This window comes from Nylanderia fulva, unplaced genomic scaffold, assembly GCF_048542155.1.
Source record: "Nylanderia fulva isolate GAGA-0341 unplaced genomic scaffold, ASM4854215v1 Scaffold403, whole genome shotgun sequence".
Lineage (NCBI taxonomy): Eukaryota > Metazoa > Arthropoda > Insecta > Hymenoptera > Formicidae > Nylanderia > Nylanderia fulva.
In genome coordinates, this window is record NW_028190481.1 from 68731 (window position 1) to 91419 (window position 22689).

Genomic DNA, 22689 nt, shown 5'->3' on the forward strand with positions numbered 1-22689 from the left:
AAATAGATTTTTGTAAATTTGTTTCTTTTTATAATTTATCAAAACTGTTATTTAACTGAAAATTAAAATCTAATATATCTTTTTTTTATCTTTTATTTTTTATCTTCAATTTTTGAGGTTCGGGAGATAATCGTGGAAAGATTATATATGTATAATGGATATGTGCATAAAAATATTTTATATATATGTATAAATGTGTGTATGTATAATATGTATGTATATACATATAAATATATATATACATATATATATATTCTTTCAGCATTTATATAAGAAAAACTTGTTCATCATACCTAAAGAATTATGATATTTATCTAAAAGACGATATAATCAATTGATTAAAAATGAATTAAATGCTGCTTGTACCGATTTTTTTCCACTGCAATCAACAGTGTCAAATCCATCTACTATAGAAAAAACGACAATTACTTTGGAAACATTAAATGCATTTTCTGATAAAAGCGAAAGAGATGCAACTCAAGTACAAATGCAAGAAGTTACAAATTTTATATCAGATTCTGGTTCAGATTCTGAAACAGAATTTGATACATCTGAAACAGAAAACGACAAAAACCAGCATATTTTTCAATTACAAGAAAATGCCGTTGAATTGATGGATATCGATAATACTCATGAAAACAATTTTGAAAAAGATTTACAAACGTTAGTTATTAAACACAACATTGCACACAATACTGTAAACGAATTACTTAAAATTTTAAGAAAATACGGTCATTTGGAATTACCTAGTGATGTTCGGCTTTTGATGGGAACACCACGAAATGCATCCGCAAATATAAAATCTTTGGTCAAAGGTCAATATGTACATTTTGGCATTTTCTCTGGTTTGGAGCGATCTATAAGAATATATACTGAATTTATAAAAGGTAATAATTTAAAAATAAATATAAACATAGACGGTTTACCTCTGTCAAAAAGTTCCGGCAGTCAATTTTGGCCTATTATAGCATCGCTTGAAAACATTGATGTTTACACATTACCATTCATAATTGGTGTATATCATGGTATGTGTAAATCTCATGATGCAAATGAATTTTTAGCTGACTTTATTGATGAATTTCTCAGTCTTTCTCAAGGTTTAGTTGTTTCAAGTAAAAAATATACTGTTAGTATTAACGCAATAGTCTGTGATACTCCAGCCAGATCATTCATAATATGTACAAAAGGTCATACCGGATATTTTGCATGTACAAAATGTATACAAGAAGGTGAATTGGTACGTAATAGAGTAACTTTTCCAGAAATTGATTCCGCTTTACGTTCAGATGATTCATTCAAAAATAGAACTCAAATTGAACATCATAACTGGTAATTCTATACTAGAGAAACTTTCTATTGGTATGGTTTCGCAAATTCCGTTGGATTACATGCATCTTGTATGTTTAGGTGTAATGAAACGATTGATACAATTTTAGGTTAGAGATAGCAAAAATGTAAGATTATTACCAGAAAATGTCAACACAATTTCGCAACGCTTAATTGAAATCAAGCCTTGCATACCATCGGAATTTGCAAGAAAACCTAGAAGTTTACATGATGTCGACAGATGGAAAGCTACAGAATTTCGCCAATTTTTACTTTATAGTGGCATGGTCGTTTTAAAATCTGTAATAGCACCTATGTTTTATGATCATTTTCTTTCTCTGAGTATTGCAATTAAAATATTAACTGATCCACAATTATGCATAACATTTAATGATTATGCAAATTCTTTGCTATTATGGTTTGTGTCTAACTATGGAGATATTTATGGTGGTGAATATCTGTCGTACAATGTTCACAATCTCATTCATCTCGCTAATGATGTAAAAACATTTGGTTGTTTGGAAAATTTCAGCTGTTTTAAATTTGAAAATCACATGCAAAAAATTAAAAAAACATTACATAAGTCCGGAAAACCCTTACAGGAATTGTCTAGTCGCGTTTCCGAAGAATTACAAATTCCAATTAAATCATGCCGTATAGAACAAAATCCGATTGTAATTCACAAACCACGATCAACGATTAATGATATTTCTTATCTGCAATTTAAAAGCTTTAAAATTTCTATTAACAAAATTGACAATTGTGTTTTGCTTTAAGATAGATCTGCAGCTTTTATTTTAGATATATTTGAAAATGACAACATGTTAGTTATTAGTGCACGACGTTTTTTAAATCCGGAATCTCTGTTTACAATTCCATGCTCTTCGGAAAGACTTTGCATTTTTTAATATCAAACAATACCACTTCAGAATGTATTCAAGTTCCAATAACACAAATTAAAAAAAAGTGTTTGAAAATCAAGAGTACTGTCAATGGCATTGATTCGTATATAATAATACCGCTACTTACAAGTAACAATTAGATGACATATACATAATAATTTTATATTTCCGATTACTAACATTATATTTATGCTCTTAATTAATGACATTATATTGTTTTAATGATAAATATTGTATTTATTGGAATTTATAAGGACAACAATTTTTAAAAGGTGAGAAAAATGTAATTTTCTGTTATTACTTTTTTTTAAGTTACGTTTTTTATGTTTTTTATTTATTTTTCTAATTTAAATATTTTTTTATTGCAACTATATGAATTTAAACTATTTAAATTTAATTTTAATACATACTTTTTTATACATATATTCCATTATTATTATAATAATCTGATAAATATGATGGAAAAACAATTTTATTTAACCAATATTTATTACACACTATATATAAAAATTGACATACTTTTACATTAAAAGTTAAAACAATTTAATTTATTTATATTTTTTAGATTTGTCGTGCAAAAAAGAAAAAATGTCTTGTTCAGAAACGGACAGTAGTTACGCGGTGATTCAATTTTTATCTGATTCCACATTCTCAGAAGTGCCAACAAATTGGCTTACAAAAAATGGTGACACTTTTTATTGTTAGTGGCTACCACGATCATCAAATACTGCAACATTAATTACGAAGCGCACAAGTCAAACTATATATTGTGGAACAATTTTAAGGTGGACTTAATAAAATATTGTAGTAAGTTGTACTATCTATATTTTGTTAATACAATATATTTGCTTAAAAATTTTTTTTCGAAGTATAAGTTAGATTGATTAAAATACTCATTTTCATAATTTATTTTAAAACATTATTAAAGTCTATTTAACTATTTTTATTTTATTGTTGTTTTTAAAACTACTTTTTTAATTATTTTTCGTGAGAGCGATTAAGTAAATAGGGCATTTACAATATAATTAAAAACCGTGGAAAAAATTATCTTTTTTATAATGCTTTGTTACAATTCTAAAAATTTATTCTTTGTGTTTATTACAGCGTCACTTGAATCGGCACGAAAAAAGTGCAGCGGATTCAAATTATAGTACGACGGATGAGGAACGACTTGGTAGAGGAAAAAGACCTCGTATTCTTTACAGGCCTTTCAATTCTGATGATGAACTCGAAAAAAATACATGTGGAAGAAAGAGTACGTACATATATAACTGATATTTATAGTTCGATCTTATTTTAAGACCATTTTAATGTCTTAAGATGCCAATATCAATTTGTGATTAGTTTACAATATTAAGACTATGCTTAAAACGGTCTTCAGTATAATATTGGACTATTGGTGCTTTCCAGCAAAACACTGTGTAACACAGTGTCCACTGGTGAGAGTGAAACACACTGATATGTTCTCTCTCACACTAGTGGATATTGTGTTACACAGTGCCAATGTGTATGTGTTCTTTATTTTTTATAACTATTATATGTATATAATGTTAAGAATCCAATTATAATTTTTAATTAGTTCTCTTTTATTGATTATATTTAATTCAGTAAATCATTATAACCTTAGAGTATAATTTATGCACTTTTTATACAGAAAACCGAATCCAACCAAATATTTCTGAATCCATGCCATCATGTCCTGAAAACTTTGAATTTTACAATTATGTACAAAACTTTCAAGACGCAGGATTTAGCGGAAACAGAGACGAAGCTGCAACTTCACAATCTGGTATGTAATTAATATTTTACCCATATACATATACAGTCATATGACCAAAATTATTAAATACTCTCAAATTTTTCTTATTTAATAGTACAAAAAATTAAGGATGTTTAATAATTTTGATTGTAACTATATATAATAATGATGATATAAATTAATGTTGCTTTTTCAGAAACAAATTCAACAAGCGGCGGTACTTCATCTGCACGTGCGCAAGTTATCTGTATCGTTGCAAGATGTACCTGTATTAATACAAGGTATGTATACTCAGCAACATAAATGCCTTAACATATGAAATTATTTGTGTTAATTAAGGTACATAAGAACCATATTCGAAAGCACATCGTCCAAATGTGGTCCGAATAGGCGTTAACACGAATAATTTCACGTGTTAAGGCATTTCTGTTACTGATTATGAGTGTACATGTTTTCTTTAAATCAAAAATTAATTTTGGCAGTAGCAATATACCCAGCAAACACCGATATATAATTGTTACATTGCTATAATAAAACGGAATATAACAGGTAATATAACGTGTACGTTACATGTAACATCCATGTTAATTGTAATTTCCCACTCATAGATGTAACATTTTAATATAACATATATTACATTGTAGTTATATTGTAATTATATACCAAATAGCACATTGATGTATTGATAAGTCAGTGCTATCTTGGGATATAATGACAATATAACTACAATGTAATATATGTAATATTAAAAAATGTTACATCTATGAGTGGGAAATTACAACTAACATATACGTTACATGTAACATGCTTGAGTATATAACATTTATATATTGTGTTTGCTGGGTATATATAAAAATATTTTAGATGCTTCTCAATTAACTCCTCTTCAAATGCAAGAAAACTTTAATATAATGCAAGGTACGTTATTTTTCAAAACAATTTTAATTTAATTTTATAATATCTTTGTCTTATATATACGTACAATATTATCTATAACATTACAGAAAGCTTAAAAAGATAGAACGTTTGGTGGCAACAAGCAATGTAACGTTAAGAGATAACACTGAACGATTGAAAAAAATGGAAGATGTAATGAGGCGGGGCTATCCAGTACAACAATCTATGGAAAGCAATAATTATATTGTGGAGTTTTTTCCTCTCAACCAAATTGAAGATATAAGAAATATAGAAGATATATTGAAAACAAATAAAGAAGCAGAAACGCTACTCGTAAGTTTTTATATTTTTTTGCAATGTGTGTTTTTATTATCGTTAATATTATTATATAATTCGGCAACACCTGTGATTTTGGTAAAGGTAAAGATGAGCGGTTCTTCTCACTGATTTTTTTGAAACTTTTTTACAAGTAGATTTTGATGCGTAGAAAAACTTTTTAGAAATTTTTTTAATTTTTTATAAGATGTAAAATAATCGTGAATGTTTCCAAACTTTCGAACAGTCATATATAAATATATATTGATTTTTTTAATATAAAAACTTTATGATAAGCAAAAATATTAACAAACAAAAAATATTATTTTGCAGAAAAGATTTTTATTGAAAATTGGTGGGAATAATCCTAAAGACAATATTCATCGAATTTTAAAGAATATTTTCACAAATAAATGTGCCAAAGATTGTTCCTGGAAAGGGAAAAAAGATAATTTTAAAATTTGTAATTTGCAGTTAATGAAAACAATAATAAGTAAGTTTCAAAATATAAACTATTAAAAAAAATTTTAATTTTTAAATATAAATTTTAAATAGATATTACAAAATATTTATCAAAATTGTTTTATTATTTTTCTTTAGGGAGAAGTTGTTTCACGCTACCCAACATTCACGGAAACAAAAACAGAAAATATTGTGGCGGAATGGCTTCGTTTTGCGAAGCAACGATATCACAGAAAAACAAAAAATAATAAGGAAAACGTACCTGATGAGATAGGAGATGTTTAAACTGATAAATAATAAAAAATAATGTTAATTATTACTTTGAGATCTGAGCAGTTACTATTATTTAGTTACAAAACTTATATTTACAAGAGTTTATGATAATATATTATCATCGATCAATTATAGCATTGTCACTTTGTGTACTTCGTACGACATATAAAGATTTCTTTTTTTTCATAATTATAGTTTATGTGTATTTTAAAAAGTTTATATGTGTAATTCGTTTATAGGTATATATATATATATATATATATATATATATATATATATATACACATATATATAATATTGGCATATTATATCTACATACTTTAATTTTTAGAAAGCATATTTTCTCTCTCTCAAATCACTCGCATACAATTATGAACGAACAATTTGAAAGAGAGAGAGAGAAAAAGAGAGAGAGAGAGAGAGAGAGAGAGAGAGAGAGAGTCAGAAGCACGGTCGTATACACACCGTGGTCAGAAGACAAGACAGCATGAGAGAGACGAAGATAATATGACTGTCTGTCCTTGTCTAACTGCACGATTGCAGCTCCATCTATCGCGACATCGCGCAACTAATTTTCTGCTTTGTATTATTCCCAAATGTCATTTCGCACATACACATGTGAATGAAATATTCCAACACCAAGATCTTTTTTATTAGACTTCTAAACTTATTTCTGCAAGCTTACTAATATTCCTTTATGCAATCTTTTGGACGAAGCGGTCTTATTTTGTACGTATAAATTGTGAAACTTTTATACAAGCAAATATTGTTATGACGTGACGCGAGAAGCCAGAAAAAAACTCGTATTTAAAAATTTTTTGTCTTTTTATCACAAATTGAGACAGCTGCGTACTTTATTATTGTATTAACTTTAATCGTGGAAAAGCATTTGTTATTCTATTAACGCAATAAAAACTTCTTGGTGTTGGAAAAATATAATCGTTCGGCCGGTAAAAGTAGACCTCCGGCATCCCCTTAATTCTTCAAACGTTTGTATGTCTCGCGTTTCGAAAACTTGCATGGCTTTACCCTTTAATTTAGTAAATAGCATGCCTTATATCAGAGACTCTTCGTCTTCGAGGTGTATGTTTTGCATTGTATATGTGCATGCCGTTCAGAAATTCCTGAAGGCGGTGTCGCGATGTACCGTCGAATTTGGGTATCATCATTCGCGCTTCTTTTAGGGACATATATTGTCGTGCAGTACTCCGTTGATTTCGTACGTCGCGCTCAGTCCGTCCGTAAGTCATACGAGGCTCGTAATCGGACTCCCGTTGTTCGTCTGTGTGTGTATGCCTGTGCGGCTTCTATCCTATTCATACGTGTGTTTAGTGTATGTAGCTCTGCATGTATAGCTTGTATTATACTAAGCATTTGTGAAGTTTTTCCGTGCGCTACGACGGAGGGTTGTTGTGACGTGACGTCTAAATTCTGTCCCATTTGTGCAAGGGTTTGTCGGAGTATGCTTATTTCGGCATCCATCGCGGTTGGCGGAATAATTGCGTTCGCGTTTGTATTTTCTGCCATATTTATTTCGCTATAAATTTCTTCGGGATCGAATATTTCGCTGTCGTATGACGTTAATAAAAATTCTCTCCGCGAAGATACTCTACTCGGAGTTCGGCTGATATACGGTCGCAATCGACGCGGTTCGTTTTGAGTTACTTGAACGGAGTCGCTCGGATTATTTGCGAATATACTCGCGTCAAAACTAGTAAACGGAAATTCTCGTTCGTTTATTACGTTTGGAGGTAACTCGGTATTATTTTCGTTTGACAAGTCGCTGTCTAAATTTCTACGAACGCTTTCGAGATTTTGCGCAGTTAAAGGCAATACTCGCGTCGTTAACCGTACAGGTGTACTATGTAACCACGATTGGTTTTTAATTGCCTGTCGGGGTGTTTCGTCATCTTTCGACATTCACGCAAGCAAATAAATTCGGACTTACAGCATTACGGCTCGCATTGTTACGCTCTATACGGGTCGGCTTCTGCTGCTGCAACTCGATCACTCGTGGGCTGATAACGGCTGCTCCGTGTTGGTGATAGATACGGCGGGTCGTCGCTCATGATGATGCGCTGCCCGTAAGGTTGTCGTAGGTCGGCGTTGTCCTTGGACGTCGGCGATCCTTTTCGATTCTCCGCTGCTTATCACTCGTTGCACTGTTTATGTTGTCCGTTCTCTCTTCTCTCCTAGTCGTGGCTTCTGCTTGTTTCCGTCAGAGTTACTGACGTGCCCGTCTAACACTTGTTATAATTTTATGTGTTTTTACAGGTCTTCGCCACTGTAAGGATTTTCGAGACGACGTCAGCCCTGCGGCTGAGATCCCACCGCTGCCACCAAATTGTTGTGCCTCCGGGAAGGCACGGAAAATTTTGGGGTCTCAGTCGACTGAAGGATGAGGATCCTAGGATCGGCGGGCGTCTCCACTTTAACTAATTCACTTGTTTATCTGAATAAATCTTTTATTTCACTTATTTCTCGAGTTGGTTTAATTATGTCTAATCCCACCTGGGTAGTTAGTTAAGTATGCTCGCACTCGATAGTTAGATTACAGGTGATAGTTTATATTCTGCGGCTTGTCTTCGACTCTTAGTTAGGTTCTAATTAGCGACTTGACTTTTCGGATTTTCGTTAGCGACTGACTTCATCGCCTCGCTCTCCGTTCGCGGTGGTCTCCTGCCCTTCTACATTTTTTGGGGGAAGATGTAGAAAAGCTCTTTCATTGGCTAATTTTTATTCACACGCTTTTATCTAGATGCAAGCGAAGTAAGTTGATTCTTCGCTTGCGATCCGCGGTTTTCGGTGTAACACTTATATTTCATCGCGTTTGCGTCTTTTCGCGATAAGCGCTTTGCGAGAGCATGAGAACGTTTTTCAAATGATTGCATAATAGCCGACTTACTAATTTATTATTAAAACTATATTTAATATAATATAGTTATAGTCATTCGGACTATAACAATTTCTTTCAATACATAATGTAAGCTTGATATCGTAATGCATTGGTTTTATATTATTTGATGGTCGATAGCACAAAGATTCATTACGAATGAAAGTCGTCACAGCAATAAAAATTAAACCGCTACTTAATAATAGTTTTAGAAATATCATCATGTCGAAGAAAAGGAATATTTATTTTAGATCTGCAAAACACTGTGGACAAAAGATAAATAAAGAAATTAAATATAACTTAGATGTCTTCTTTAAATATATATTGTTCTTGTATATGAACAACAAAATAAATACAAAAAATTAAAATTATTAATTAAAAAACCATTCTAATTAATGAAATATTATATGGTGAGGAAACAATGTGCAAATTTCAATTTGCACAATTTTTTAAAATGAAATTATATATATATATGTATTTCAGTGTTGCACATATTTTAATTAACAGCAGTATAGATATATTAAATTTACATTTTTTATATTTTTTTAAAATAATTATTCTTATTGTCAAAAAATTATATACATTTAAAATTTATAGAATATTATTTAGAATATAAAGATTTATAGTATATAATGTTAGTTGCCTAAAGTAAATTACTTTTGAAATTATATATATATGTATTTCAGTGTCGCACATATTTTAATTAACAGCAGTATAGATATATTAAATTTACATTTTTTATATTTTTTTTAAATAATTATTCTCATTGTCAAAAAATTATATACATTTAAAATTTATAGAATATTATTTAGAATATAAAGATTTATAGTATATAATGTTAGTTGCCTGAAGTAAATTACTTTTATAAACACAAGAGTCGTCATTTCTACATACATATATACGTGTATGTACCTTTAAAATAAAAAGACAGTATGGGTAAGAAAAGAGAAGCGGGGAGAAAGAAAAAAAGAGAGAGAGAGAGAGAGAGAGAGAGCACATGTTTATTATTATGTTCCTATAAAGGTTTGTTTAATTTCTTTTCTTAAATTGTGTATTATAAACTTTAAACGAACATTCACCGAGAATAAAACCAACATAAATTTAATTTCAAATTGTATAAATTATAAATTTGATAATAAGTTTTTGTTGTATTTTTTATTTATTATGGTGTGGCGATTACATCGTCACATACTTCCCTGAAATTAATAGCGAAAACACGTATATAAATACGGACATACATACATACGAACACTGACTAATAAACATAAATAAAATATAACAGACGAGACGAAAGACGAAAAACATCGAGACGTAACAGAAAAGAAATAAACGGATAGAACATTTTCGAAGCCTATCGAAGGTGAATTTTTAAGGAACGATAGGAAGAGCGTTACACATGCTAGAGGATTCCGCTACCGACAGTCGCGGCGTACAGTCGCACGTTTGTAATCCGCACGAACTTTATATATCTCTGTACCGATATTGAAAGATTGTTCTAAAAATATATTTAGTGTTAACCATCAATCCTCTCTCACAATTATTTGAATTCCCGTCTCGTATCGACGCGTCCAAGTAATCGCGACGCGCCTATATAACCAAAATGGATTTGAGAGAACCAAGATTAATAATCTATTGAACCACAGGAACACTTTATTAAGATATCACGATAGTATCAGTGAGAATCTAAGAGAGTAATTTCGGAGCTCCGCTCCCTACGCGCGCCGATCTCGGTCTGTCGTAACGGGGGAAACGATGATTAGGCGGAAACAGAGCTTTAGCCAATATTTGCGAATAGCCAAAAGAAAGTGCCGAGAGGTGTCACGCTAATCCTCGTTTTCGTCTCGGTGTATATACTTGAATACATATCAGCTCTTCCCCCTATAATATTGAATGGGATATTTCAACGACTTATAATATCCCTCGCAGATACAATTTCACTTGAACTAATATCGGACATACAATATTAAATTGAAAATCTCTTAACACGTTTATAATAAATTTTCTTTACTATCATTTCACTTAAAGCTAGTATTAATATATAATATTAAACGGAGTATAACTGACTTACAACTAATAACACAATCTCTTAAAAATATACTTAATTTTAAATTTGCGCTAGGTAGTTCCCGTATCTCTCTGGCGGTTTTCTGTTCCGCTGAGGTCGGGCCTCACTGTTTACGTTTGTACAGTTTTTAACATTTATGTCTTGATTTGATGAGTGTGGAACCTCGGCTCGCGCTGCTTCCCCTTCCTCGGATATGCTTATCTCAGGGATTTTTGGATAGCTTCTCAAATTGTCAGAGACAATGCTTTCGAGTGCAGGTTTTACTTGATCGTTATCGCTTGGAGTCACAGAATCCTGCGATACCTCCGCTGGACCGTAATGATCAGTAATGCCGAAATTACTTGCCTCCTCAGGGGTATTAATTCGTTCACCAATTTTTCTTATCTGATCACTGTGCCGTTTCCAAACTTTTCCGCTATCTAGTTTAACTAAATAGTGCGCTTTTCCTAATTTAGATATTACGTTTCCAAATCGCCATTTTATATTTTTAACTAAGTATTCTCGCACGGCGACTCTTTCGCCCTCTTTAAAAATTCTATCGCTTATGGCATTTTCTATTACAAATTTTTTATTAGATTTCGGGAACATCAAATCCAGTCTGCTTCTTAGTTTGCGATTGAACATGGCTTCTGCCGGAGATTTATTAATTTCAGAATGAGGCGTAAGTCTATAATGAAATAAGAATTTGTGCAGATTGACTTTGATGTTGCCATTGCTAACGTTTAATTTTCGCAACGCCTGTTTTAAGGTTTGTACAAAGCGTTCCGCTAGGCCGTTGGTGGCTGGATGGTAAGGTGCTGTGAGCTTATGGTATATCCCATTGTTTTTTAAAAATTTTTCAAATTATTCCGCAATAAACGTACGACCATTGTCCGACACAAGAACTTGGGGTAATCCAAATTTTGCAAAAATTTCTCTACATTTCTCGATTATATTTTGAACGGACATTTTTTTAACAATATACACCTCAGGCCATTTTGTACATGCGTCAACCAAAACTAAAAAAGTATGGCCCATAAATGGACCCGCGAAATCTATGTGGACGCGCTCGAAAGGTTCTGACGCTGGTTCCCAGATATGCTTAACCTTGATTTTAGGATTATTTAAAAATGTTACGCAAGCCTTACAATTTTTTGTTATGTTTTCTATGTCCTTATCTATTTTAGGCCACCAGCAAAAATTACGACTGAGTTTTTTCATTTTAACTGTTCCAAAATGCCCTGCGTGCAACTCTTTCAATACTTTATCTCTTAAACTTATCGGGATAACCACTCTTTCTTTTCTGAACATGATACCATCCTGTAATGTGAACTCGCTATCGTTATAGCCTAACGGAACCAAACTTTTTCCGTTTATTAACGCTTTCCGAATTTTTACTAACAATTTGTCTTTACACATTTCATCTCTTATACTTTTTGCGGTTACAGGTAATGCCTCTACATTTTTGATTTGAAATACGTCGATTACATCATAATTTCCATTACTTTTTTCTTGTATGGGCAATCGCGAGAAACCATCGGCATTCCCATGCTCAATTGCTTTGTAGCGACTTATAAATAAATTCACCAGATCTTTGAAAAAGTAATGTTTATTCATTGAAAGTATAAGGCGAAAGAACAAAAAGAATTAATATGTAACAAATAAATGAATGAATGTGTTGTTATGGAAATATTGATTTTTCTTAAAAACATTATGTATATTAATGAATTGAAGTTATTACAAATGTATAAAGATGTAAAAAAGTGTAAAAGTGCAGTGAAAAGTGTAAGGTGTAATAAAAGTGTAGAGTGTAAATGAAAGGTGTGGATGATGAATGCTACAGTACTCCCCCCCAAGTGACGATATTCGTTGCAAAATGGACTTTCTTCTTCTTTGGTGGGTAGGTGCGTAAAGCTTTTCCAACAGTAGAAGAAGAAGAAGGATTTGAAGTAGCAGAAACAGGAGCTGAAGTAGTAGGAACAGGAGCTGAAGTAGCAGGAACAGGAGTTGAAATAGCAGGAACAGGAGTTGAAATAGCAGGAACAGGAGTTGAAATAGCAGGAACAGGAGTTGAAATAGCAGGAACAGGAGCTGAAGATCTGGTAGAAAGTTCAGTAGAATCTGAAGTTCTAGGAATGAAGGCTGGCTTGAGACGTTCTGTCGAAATATTGACAACTCTTCCTGAAACATTAACTGCAAATAAATGATCAGAGATACGTTTCTCAATAGAAAAAGGGCCAGAATAAGGAGGTTGTAGTGACTTCCTAACAGTATCTTCTCGAATCCAAACATGAGTACAATCAAAAAGATTCTTGTGAACAAAAGGTGATCTTTTGCAATGATGACTTGTAGGAGATGATCTGATATTCCTCATATGAATCCTGTGTTTTTCAAGAAAGATTTCAGGATCTGCAGGAAAATCTTCTTCAATGAAAAATTCTCCAGGAATACGAAGAGTGGATCCATAAAGAAGTTCTGCAGGTAAAGCTTTTAAATCTTCTTTGAAACACGAACGTAATCCCAAAAGAACTGAAGGTAAAGATTCTACCCAGTTGGTCGTTTCGTGGCACATAATCGCTGCTTTCAAAGTCCTATGCCATCTTTCCAGAATTCCATTTGAAGCAGGATGATAAGCAGAAGTTCTAATCCTTTGGCATCCAATTAGGTTTGTTAAAGCTTTGAATAAAGCTGCTTCAAACTGAGGACCTTGATCTGTTGTAATGCTGATAGGAGAACCAAAACGTGCTACCCAATGTGAATAAAATGTTGTAGAAATAGTTTCAGCAGAAATCTCAGAAATAGGAACAGCTTCAGGCCATCTGGAAAAACGATCAATCATAGTAAGACAATAACGGTAATTTTGACAAATAGGAAGTGGTCCAACAATGTCTAAATGCACATGCTGAAAGCGTTGATCAGGAATTGCAATCTTAATTGGAGAATTCTTGGTGTGTCTTGAAATCTTCGCACGTTGACATGGAAGACAAGTTCGAGTCCATTCCTTCACATCTTTCTTCAAAGAAGGCCAAATGAATTTCAGTAGTAATTGTTTAGATGTCAATCTGCCGCTGGGGTGAGCGAGTCCATGAACAACATCAAAAATTTTCTTGCGTAAGAGTTTAGGAACATATGGACGAATTAATTCCGAAGAGCAATCACAATAAATAGGTATGGTTGATCCTGAAAGAATAAGTTTCTTCAACAGAAGTGAAGAATTTGAAGAAAGTAAAACTTGAAGTTCTTCATCTTCTTTCTGATAATTAGCAAGTTCTTCTAAAGAAACTATAATAGGCATTGAAATAGATTCAATTCTTGACAGAGCATCAGCAACTGAATTCATTTTTCCAGAAATATAGGTAATATTTGTAGAGAATTGAGCAATAAAGTCCAATTGTCTGATCTGTCTTGGTGACGCTTTATCCAATTTCTGACGGAAAGCAAAAATCAAAGGTTTATGATCAGTTCTGATAATCAATTGTCTTCCTTCAACAAAATGCCTGAAATGTTTAATAGCCAAATAAATGCTAAGAAGTTCTCTATCATAAGTGCTATAATTTCTTTGAGCTTTGTCTAGTTTCTTTGAGAAAAATGCTATTGGTTTGATATCGTCGTCAATAGACTGTTCAAGTGATGCACCAACAGCAAAGTCAGAAGCATCACAAGTTAAAATAAGAGGAGCATGAGGAGCAGGATGAGAAAGGGTAGTAACTTGTAAAAGTTCTTCTTTACATCACTCGAAAGCTAATTCCGCTTCTTTAGTCCAAGAAATAATTCTTCTATCCCTCTTGCGACTGTCCTTTAAATATTCTGTTAACAGAGCTTAATGATTTGCAGCATCCTTGAGACAGCGACTATAATAATTGATAATTCCTAAGAATCTGCGTAATTCATGAAGTGTCTTAGGTTTAGGATAATCAATAATTGATTTCACTTTTTCGGATGTAGGTTTAACTCCTTGGTTAGAAACTAAGTAACCAAGAAAAGAAATCTCGCTTTGACCGAAAAGACATTTAGCGACATTGATTGTCATTCCAGTTTGTTGAAGACGATCAAAAATAATGCGTAAGTGAGCAATATGTTCTTTCTCGTCTTTAGAAGCAATAAGAATGTCATCAAGATAACAAAAGGCAAAACTCAAATCATTAAGTAAAGAGTTCATGAGCCGTTGAAAAGTTTGGGCTGCGTTTTGTAAACCGAAAGGCATTACGACAAATTCAAAAAGCCCAAATAGAGTAGTGACAGCTGTTTTGTGAATATCTTCTTTAGCGACGGGTACTTGATAGTACGCTTTAACTAAGTCGATTTTAGAAAAGATATTTTTACCAAAAAGTGAAGAAGAAAAATCTTGAATATGAGGTAAGGGATAACGATCCGGGATAGTCACTGAATTGAGTGCACGATAATCACCACACAGTCTCCAAGAATTTTGTTCCTTTTTAGGTACCATATGTAGAGGGGCTGCCCAGGAGCTGCTTGAAGGTCTGCAAATTCCTTGCTCCATCATAGACTTGAATTCTTCCTTGGCACATTTAAGTTTCTCAGGAGTAAGTCTTCTGGGAGTCGAAAATTTAGGAGAACCTTCCGTAACGATATGATGTTCAACACCATGTGTTTTTACCGAGGAAATTGAAGAAAAACGGGTGAGTCCTGGAAATTCGGTTAAAAATTTGTGGTACACAGAATCAGGAGATGTGGTAAAAATTGACAAATGTGCAACTTCTTGAATTTTTCCAGTATTCGTAAGACCGGTAACATTATCAATCAATTTCTTGTTTTTAATGTCAATTAGGAGATTAAAATGACAAAGGAAATCGGCGCCTAAAATAGGACGTTGAATATCCGCGACACAAAATTTCCATTTGAATTCTCTCCTTAAACCGAGGTTCAAAATTAAAGTTTTAGAACCGTAAGTATTAATTTGAGTACCATTTGCGGCAAAAAGTTTTAAATTAGTATGCCACGGCTTCAATAAAACCTTTTTAGGTAACAACGATATATCAGCGCCCGTATCGACAAGAAAATTCAAATTTGAATGTCTGTCGAAAATAATGAGACGATTGTTAGAAACACCGTCGTAAGCAGCCTCAGTCTTAAGCGGCGTTTTTAGTTTTCCTGTGAAGCCAAGAATGTTTTGGACATAGAACAAGGTAAAGTACATCGTTTGGCCTTATCACCAAACTTCTTATGGTAAAAACAAATTGATGTATCTTTAATATCTTTATTTGATTTGTCTTTCTTACGTGATAACGATCTAAATCTTCTATTCTCTCTAGACCGGCTTTTGGAACGATCTCGACGACGAGAAACTTCAAGAGCTTCGATTCTTCGTAGTAAATCCGCGAAATCCGAAGATTTATTACTTGTATTATTGGAAACTTCCGCGACTTGCAAACCGCCGTCCCGATCAGCAATTTTATCGGCTAATTCCGCAAGTTTAACAAGAGGAACATCCTCTACTACGGCTAAAGTCGTTTGAATTCTATGTGGTAAGCGTTGAAGCCAAATCATTTGCAAAACACTATCCGCTAAAGATCCTCCAGATAAATGACAAATTTCTCGAAGTAATTCCGAAGGCTTTTTATCATTAAGTTCAATTCCAGCTAATATTTGTCTCAAACGTTTTTCCTCTGAATCCGTAAAGCGATTTATTAATATTTTCTTTAAATAATTATATTTATCTGTTTTAGGTGGATTTTCAATGACTTCAGAAATGTTTACTAAGGCTTGTTCATCAAGATGACGAATGACAGAACTATATTTAATATCATCTGATCGAATTCGATAAACCGTAAACTCACTTTCAATAGAAGCAAACCAGAGTTTAGGTTGTTTATGCCAGAAAGTCGGTAGTTTTAATAAACGAAACTCATTTGAGTGAATTTGTAACATAGGATCACTCACCTGATGTCCAGTTTGAGAAGGTAAAATATTAATATTTTCTGATCCAAACTGATTTGATCCGCTCGCCAAATCCATATCAATCTGTGTATCCGAACAGGGTCTAACTGGTGATCTATCGATTGGCATTTTCCTCTTGTTCCAGGAATCCGATAAAATGATTTGAGAATTTCCGTGAAGGACTAATCCGCCTCTGATGTTTCAAAGATCCGGAGAATGAATCTCTTAAAATCAGGATATCCAGCAATTCTTCCAAGCGATGATAATATTTCGCAGAAGTCTACGACGATCACTTGGCACTTATTCCGCATCAGCCTTTAAAATGCGTCGGCTTAAATATCGCGTCGGCTTTAATATCACGTCGGCTTTAATATCACGTCGGCTTTAATATCACGTCGGGGTCACCAAAAATGTAGCGACTTATAAATAAATTCACCAGATCTTTGAAAAAGTAATGTTTATTCATTGAAAGTATAAAGCGAAAGAACAAAAAGAATTAATATGTAACAAATAAATGAATGAATGTGTTGTTATGGAAATATTGATTTTTCTTAAAAACATTATGTATATTAATGAATTGAAGTTATTACAAATGTATAAAGATGTAAAAAAGTGTAAAAGTGCAGTGAAAAGTGTAAGGTGTAATAAAAGTGTAGAGTGTAAATGAAAGGTGTGGATGATGAATGCTACAGCTTTGCGATATTTAATATTGAAATTGAAAGCTTGTAAAAACACGGCATAGTGCTGCATACGCAGCGCGCTATATGCCGGTAAACCCTTTTGCGGGTTGAGTATTTGTGCCAAAGGCTTATTGTCTGTCAACAATGTAAAGTGATTCCCATACAAGAATTGATGGAATTTTTTAATACCAAAAACTATTGCGAAAGCCTCCTTATCTATTTGCGCGTACTTCTTTTGCGTCTCATTTAATGTGTTCGATGCGTATTGTATTACGCGCTCCGTACCGTCGGGGTACATGTGCGAAAGAACGGCTCCGACTCCGTACGGGCTGGCATCCACCGCGAGGATTAATGGCAGTTTAGGGTTAAAAGGCACTAATACTTTATCAATTCCAAATTCTAGTTTAATTTTATTGAACGCGATCTCACATTTTTTGGACCAATTAAATTTCACGTTTTTCTTTAACAAATTATTTAATGGGTATAATTTATTACTTAAATGTTCAATAAAACGTCCATAATAATTTACCAATCCAATAAACGCTCGCAGCTGAGTAATGTCAGTTGGCCTTGGCATCTTTTGAACCGCTTCGATTTTTTTAGGCTCTTTTAAAATTCCCTTTTTACTAATTAAGTATCCACAATAGGATATTTGATCTTTTAGGAACGCGCATTTTTCAAAATTTATACGAATATTATACTCTGATAGCCTTTTTAATACACATTCTAATCTCTCGAAATGTTGATTTATATTTTTCCCCGCGATTCTGATATCGTCCAAGAATACTGCAACACCGGGTATTCCACCCAGTATGCTTTCTATTGTTCTCTGCCATATCGCAGGTGCGGATGCCACTCCGTACATCAAACGGTTACATCTAAATAAACCCTTATGCGTGCTTAAAGTTAAGATTTCTCTGTCCGGATCCGCGACCGGTAATTGTAAATACGCTTGTTTAAGATTGATTTTAGAGAAGATCGTGCCACCCGACATTGAAGCAAACAACTCTTCCATCGTGGGCAAGGGATGTTCATAACGCCGGATTTACTGTTACACTAAAATCACCGCAAATTCTAACCCCGCCATTTTTTTTAATACCGGGACGATAGGCGTCGCCCAGTTTGAAGATTCCACTTTTTCTAAAATTCCGGCCTCTAACATATTTTCTAATTCTTTTTCAACTTTCTCTAATATTTTAAAAGGCACCGACCGATTTTTTATGAACACAGGCTTTGCATTCGGTTTTAACTTTAAATGAGCTTTAAATTTATTAATGTGCGCAAACTCTTCGCTTAATACATTTTTATATTTTTCTAATAACTTTGACAATCGTTCTTGCCCGGACGCGTCCGAGAGTAGCCACGTCTTCTATTTCTTTCAAACTATTTTAATTTTTTCCAAAGATTTTAATTGATTAATCCACTCTCGCCCTAACAATGGATCTCGATCGATTTTTACTACATACATATTTAATATTTTAATTTCATTTACGTCCTTGATTTTAACTTTAATGAACCCGAGCGGCACGAAATTCTGTTTACAATAAGAGCGTAATTGCAACCGAGTTTTATATATCTTAGCGTTTGGAAATGTTTTTATGCGCCAATTTTCGCTCACCAATGTGACCGCTGATCCGCAATCCACATCGAATTTCACCAGCTTGTTTTTGATTTGAAGCGGCACGGTGAATTTTGCCCTTTGCTCGAAATGCTCTCCATCATACACACGGAATACTTCCTTCAGCAAATGGGCTTGGCCCTTCTTTTTGCACACTTTCTGGAGGTGTCCAAAACCTCGGCACTCATTGCATTTTACGCTCCGAGGAAGGGTACAGCTTGGCGCCAAATGAGCCTTTCCACACCTAAACAAATAATATCGTTTATTTTTGAATTCGTACGCTTGTTATTCGAATACTTATTATATTTGACTATGGAACGGTTTGTTGACGGTGCGTCCTTCTTCGATCCTGCTTGTTGTTGATTTCGAGAATTTGCCTTCCTATCTTTGCGACCTTTTGCCTTCTTTTGTTTGGCTCCCGCTCCGATGTAGTCAACGGTCGATTCCACAGGATTTTCTTTTTTTAATTTGTTAACGCCCTTCTCTGCCAACTCCATTCCGCATGCAATTTTTAAGGCTGAATCCTTCGTGAGGTTTGCTGTTTCCAACAGCCTTGCTTGGATGCGTTGGTTTTTTAAACCAAATACAAACTGATTTCGGAGCTCCATTTGTAAATCTCCGAATTTACAGTGTAACGAAAGTTTCTGGAGCGCGGCCATATATTCCTGGACCGACTCCTCTGAGCGTTGCCTACACTTTCTATATATGTATATCTCTGCTATTTCCAGTGGTTCCGGCGCGTAAAATTCTTTTAATTTTTCTACTAGCGTGTTATACGACTGAGTATATGGATCGACAGGATCCAGTCGATCACATAAAATTCCAAACGGTTCCACGCCCACGAAATGTAATAAATAGGCAGCACGTTCCGTGTCTCCCGAGATTTGGAAAACTCGAAAGGCACCTTCAAGCCGCTGTAGCCAACGGATTAACGGCTGCCGTTGCGGGTCGAAAACGTCGACTTGTAAAGGATTCGCTATAGCTACCTTCGCCGATGAATTTATCCCCGGCACCGGGCTCTGCGTCCTCGAGCTTGTACCCGTTGTCGTCATCCTGTCTTAGGCTTCCTCCGGGTTGGCAATTTGCTCAGTCCACAACGTAGTTTCTCGAACTGCGTCGAGCGTTCGACTCCAACGAAAAAAAAATTTTTTTTTGCCACGTTTCCACGTGGCTGATTTCCACTTCGTTTAACTGTTTCACGCCTTAATTGTTTCGATCCTCGTCGCCAGCTGTTATATATTTTATTTATTATGGATTTGAGAGAACCGAGATTAATAATCTATTGAACCACAGGAACACTTTATTAAGATATCACGATAGTATCAGTGAGAATCTAAGAGAGTAATTTCGGAGCTCCGCTCCCTACGCGCGCCGATCTCGGTCTGTCGTAACGGGGGAAACGATGATTAGGCGGAAACAGAGCTTTAGCCAATATTCGCGAATAGCCAAAAGAAAGTGCCGAGAGGTGTTACGCTAATCCTCGTTTTCGTCTCGGCGTATATACTTGAATACATATCAGTTTTATATATAAAATGTTCCAGAATTAGCAGTAAACCTGTTAAAAGCAGATACATGAGATCATTTGGAGACGATTTTTTCTCAGCGAAAATGTCGAAGTACCAATAAATGTCGAGTTATAAGAGATTGAAAATAAATGGTTTTCAGCAAACTAAGCCTTGTGTAAATAAAATATTAACAAAATCACATTCGTCAATTAACTTTAAGTACAGTTTACTGTTAATAAAACTTTAATTTAAGGTTTAGTTACAAAGATATATGATGGCACATTTTGGTAACATGTAAATAATGTTAGTCTCTTTTGAGATTTTCGCGGAGGAAACATTAACTCCAAATGATCTCAAAAATTTATTATTAACAGGTTTACTACAATTCCTGGGATTCCTGTATATAGTGAGTTTTTTTTAGATATTTCAGATTATACGCATCAAAATAGATATGTTAACGATTGTTTCAAATATATAATATTATATAGATTTCTTCATTCGATTGTCAATTAGTATGTTCTATCATTTTATTGTATAATGTATAATTAATAAATAATTATTAAAATATTTAATAAATTCTGACAATGAGTTTAAGTATTAAAACTATAATCTTTATCAATGCTTATTTTATCAAATCTTTCTATTTGATATTATTTTTTTATATATATTCTCACCATCAATATATGTATCAATACATGTAAATTATTGTTTTTATTATAAAAGTAAAAATTAAATTTTAATCATTAAATTTAATTTAAATGTCTAAAAACGTTTCAACTTTGATGCAGTATCTTATTAAATTGCTATAAACTATTGTTTTTTAACTGCTGTGGAGGAATTATTAATTGTATGACGCAAGTCAGGAATTGAAATAAAGAGAGACGTTAATTACGTATAAATATGCAGTATATTCACCGGTAACGAAAAGGCTTTACAAGAGTCTGTACATGATTTCGGAGATAGATGTAAAATATAAATCGTTTGTATTTACAATGTACGTCCGTACGCGGTAACAGTCGATAACCGAATCTCTCGAACGCAAAATCGCTCTTCATATCTTTCGCCTTAAAAATCGATCTTCGAGAGACTTCGAGAGGCTTCGAGAATTTTATGTTCGTTTATTTTCTTTGTCTCTTAATGTCTCGATATTTGTCTCTGTGTTTCTCGTCTTTCGTCTCTCTCTGTCTCGTCTGTTATGTTTTTATTTATATTTATTTGTGTCTCGGTACTTTTCGCATGTGTGTAGCCGTATTCGTATAAGTGTTTTCGATCGCTAATTTTCGGGATGTATGTGACGATGTAATCGCCACAGTACTTCCCCGCCAGTGCTATACCGATAGCACGATATTCGCTCGAAAATTGCACGGTTTCCGCTATAGTTTTTCCACCGATAGCAGACAGAGACAAATGCTAAGATTTTTGCTTGCTGTTATATAATAAATTTAAAGCGCCAAAGAACAAGAATAAATATGACATAATAATGATATAATAATAATAAAATGATGTACAATAATAATAAATACCGATAATCTAATACACTATACATAAAAGAATCTAAATGTATTTGTCGTTCTGTCTGCCCAAACGCACGTCGCTCCTGGTCTGAGACTCTTTGCGTTAATTTACTTTTAATAACGAAGAATATATATACAAATTTGCTAATACGCGTCGAATTCGTTTTTTTTTTACTTTTTTTTATTTTTCGGGTTCCGCGGCTCATGCCAATCGTAGTGTCCCGGCTTCACAATTCCGCTTGAAAACGGTCCGGGAACCGAACTCTTCTCCCCGCTCTTGTCGTTCTCTCGCTCTCTCGGGGCAGCGGCCCCGCGTCCTCTCGTGCGCTCCGCCGCTCAACCTCGGTGTCCTGGTCTCGCGCCGTCGCTTCCGCCGAGCCACCCGCTCCTGTGTCGTGTTCTGAAATCAAGTATGCGGATTTTATTCTGTCTATTGAGACGGTTTTCTCTTTGCCATGCATACGCACGACAAAGACTTTGTCGCCTCGGCTAACAAATGCGTACGGCCCCTCGTACGGCGCCTGCAGCATCATTTTTGGCCCGTCTCGCCGCACAAACATCTGCTCGGTCGTCGCTAGATCCCCGTAGACAAACGACCGTCGC

General features: G+C 34.0%; 2 pseudogenes; both read left to right on the plus strand.

The window, feature by feature from the left end:
- Positions 1–487: 487 nt before the first annotated feature.
- Positions 488–2368, plus strand: LOC146721852 (uncharacterized; annotated as a pseudogene).
- Positions 2369–2816: 448 nt separating this feature from the next.
- LOC146721853 (uncharacterized) lies at positions 2817–5988 on the plus strand (annotated as a pseudogene).
- Positions 5989–22689: the final 16701 nt, after the last annotated feature.